The following is a 3,625-nucleotide window of genomic DNA, read 5'->3' as shown; positions in this document are numbered from 1 at the left end:
CACTCTAGATGTAGAAGTTGCGATCTGTACAAGGAACAAAAGAAAATTTTGGGTATCATTCTTGAGTTCTGTAGACATACAAAAACACAGAATGATAGCTTAAAGTCTAGCTTTCGAATGAAGCAGACTGCAATAGTGACTCCTTGAGGAGTAAAGTGGTCAGGATTTTTCCATGGCATTATTCTGATATAAAAATAAGCCCGAGTAATTCCAACCTTTATCATTCAATAATACAAATTCTTTGCCACTTATTCTTTGAGAATTGCTGCAACATTTTAATTGCCCTAGTATATTTTCATTCATAATTTATTTTATTAACCCATTCATTAAATTTCTTTATCAATTTGTCACATGTTTCTTTTACACAATTTAATTAGTCAATTTCGTAGAAATAACATAACCAATTATTTTAATCAATTCTGATTCCAGTGGGGATGATACTCACTCATCACTTTATTACTTGATTTGATATGTATACTTGCACATTCATGTTACACATTCACACGCAAAAAATTTTTGGCACTATTGTCGGGGATCAGCAAATTTGGTGAAATTTTTGGTGTGTTATTACCTCTTTAATTTTTTTAGTTTAGCTTAATTAGTTTTTTTGATTTTTTTTGTTGCTCAGGATTTTTGTTGGTGCATGATAGAGGCATTTCAATAATTGAAGAGTATTCTTTTGATCTAGAAATAGAGAGAACCTTCAGAAGAATAAGAAAAAGAATTGTGAAAAATAGAGAGAATTGGAAATGATCAGGTTAAAGAAGAGCCATTACATCAAGAAGGCAGGGATGTTGATATTCCTCGAATAATAGATGGCAGAGACAGACCCATTAGAGAACATGTAGTCCCGATCTTAGATTATTTGAATCTAGGAATTGTCAGGCTGCATATTCAGGCTCAACATTTCATGTTGAAGCCAGTGATGTTTCAAATGTTACAAACTGTAGGGGAATTTAGTGGATTGCCTACTGAGGATCCACGGTTTCACTTATGACTCTTTTTGGAAGTATGTGATTCATTTAGGCAGCATGGTGTTCCTGAAGATGCCCTAAATCTGAAGTCATTCCCTTATTTATTACGAGATCATGCTAGAGCATGGTTAAATGCATTTCTGTTAGGTACAATAGCATCTTGGAATGAAATTTGTCAGAGGTTTTTACTGAGATATAATCCTCTGAACATGAATGCCAAACTATTATGTCCTTTCAATAATCTAAGGATGAAACATTATATGAAACATGTGAGCGATTCAAGGAGTTAATTAGAAAATGCCCGATGCATGGTTTTCAACATTGGACACAAATGGAAATGTTTTACAATGGATTAAATGTGAATATGAGGATGGTGGTTAACACATTTTCCAATGGGACTCTGCTTGATAAATCATATAATGAGGTATATGAAATTCTGGAGAGGATAGCAAACAATGATTACCAATAGCCCACTACCAGAGTAGTGACTGATAGAAGAGTTTCTGAAGCAATGGAACTTGATGTGATTACATCCCTAATAGCTTAGGTATCATCTTTAATAAATATGATTAAAACACTAAAAAGACCAGCTGCAGTGTAGGAAATAAAAGCAACTGAGTTAGCATCTGTTTACTACGGAGAAGGTCATGTTTTTTATGAATACCCATCAAATCCAGCCTTGGTTTATTATATAGGAAATTTTAATTGCAACAAAAAAAAATCCATTTTCCAACACATTATCTAGGGTGGAAGCAACATCCTAACTTTAGTTGGAGTAACCTAAGGGTGGGAAATTCTAGCAATGCTATTCGATAGAATGTTCCGGGTGCACTACCTGGATACAATCAACTCATGCCACGGGAAAATGTTCAGCCAAATTCAGCTTCGAGTTTGTAACAGCCTGATTTAGACCCTAATGGAACGGTGGTTTTGGGATCTCGAATCTGAGTAAAAAATATTTAAAAAATATTTTCTATATTTATTTTCTTTGAATTTATATCTGTGAAATTTTCATGATTTAATTTTGCCGTTTAGGTATCTAATTAAATAAAAGGACAATATCGAGTAAATTAAAAATTTGATGGTTGAAAGCATAAGGGCTGAATTGTTAGTGGCTTTCTAAATGGAAGCCTTTATGTTGCAATTAGCCCAATTGAGGAAAGAATGGACGGTAATGGGTATGTTATATATGATTTTATAATTTTATTACTGAGGTTATAATAGTAAAATAGGTAATAATAAGTATATAATATAAACATATAATTAAAAAGCCCAGGTTTTATTTTATTCTCATGACCGAATATGAAAAACATAAAAAGAATAAGTTTTCAAGGGTTTGGCCATCTTCCAAGTTGATTCAAGGTTCGTTTTACTCAGTTTTTTTATAATTTTACGTTTTTGAGATCGTTGCTTCGAGTACTACAAAACCCATGCTTGAATTTTTGATTTTGATGAATATTTTGAGTTGTGCCGTTGTTGAGAGCTTATGATTTTTGTTTTTTGATGATGAAATATGAAAAATATGTTTTAGATTAACATATTTTGTATTGGAGTTTTTGATGATTTTGAGTAATTAGGACTAAATTGAAAAAATAATAATTTGAGGGACTAAAATGTAAAATGAATGAAAAATATGGGCTTGTATGAACACTAGGAATATTCGGCCAAACATGGGTATCTTGAAATTTTGAATGTTTTGTGTTTTGTGCAATAGGACTAAATTGTAAAAAGTGCAAATGTCAGGGGTAAAATGGTAATTTGCCCATTTATGTGTTTTTGGATTAAATTGAATGAAAGTATGTTTGAATGAGCTTAATTTGAATATGTTTAAATCAAGAACCAAAGAAATCGGATTTGGATCGGGGAAAAACGAAAGTTGTCAACTAGTCGTCCCGTTCCGTTTTACATCGTCAGAGGTAAGTTTATAGGCAAATAGACGTGTTTAATTGTAGATAAATGCTATATATATATGCTGGCTGAAAAATATGAATTTATATATGCTTATGCTGAATGTGAATAAGATTGGTAACCATGTTTAAGCATTCGTTTCGACCGAGTTTCGACGTCCGAAAGCCCCGTATGAACCTTAGGAATAGCTAGGATACATATGTCATGACACAGGATTTTGATATGTGATGTGCGAGTAAGACCATGGCATTGACATGTGACTCCGATATATGTGTACGAGTAAGACCCTGTTTGGGATAGTGGCATCGATATGTGGTTACATGTAAGACCACGTCTAGGACGTTGGCATTGTACGGTATATGTGTGATTATCCAAGTGTCCTATCCAATTTCGAATGGTTCATCAGGCATCGATAAGCTGTGATCAAATGTGCAAAAATGACTTAAAATGATCATGTTTGGATTGGTTTATTACCTATTTGAAATAAAATGAATAAGTTACTTAATCTTTGATGCAAACATATTTGAAGTAGAGTAAAAATTATATGTGAATGTGAAAAAAAGTATTCGGCCTTGTAAATATTTAATATGAACATTATTGAAATTATTTTTGAATATATGCAATTGGTAGTATATTCGGCCATTGATATAAATATATGCATGATTGTTATACTTCGACTTATGAGTGTATGCATATAAATGTATATGTATTTGGTATGAAAAATGTGTTTTGGCTTGGCCATT

General features: G+C 32.5%; 1 non-coding gene across 1 annotated transcript; it reads right to left on the bottom strand.

The window, feature by feature from the left end:
* Positions 1-1,187: 1,187 nt before the first annotated feature.
* Positions 1,188-1,289, bottom strand: LOC121225440 (small nucleolar RNA R71). The gene has a single exon (XR_005923323.1). It is a non-coding gene; the product is annotated as a small nucleolar RNA R71 (small nucleolar RNA).
* Between the last annotated feature and the right edge of the window lie 2,336 nt (positions 1,290-3,625).

The sequence above is a fragment of the Gossypium hirsutum genome, chromosome A03 (genome assembly GCF_007990345.1).
Source record: "Gossypium hirsutum isolate 1008001.06 chromosome A03, Gossypium_hirsutum_v2.1, whole genome shotgun sequence".
Lineage (NCBI taxonomy): Eukaryota > Viridiplantae > Streptophyta > Magnoliopsida > Malvales > Malvaceae > Gossypium > Gossypium hirsutum.
Note: the sequence above shows the minus strand (reverse complement) of the source record. Positions and strands in the feature narration are given on the sequence as shown.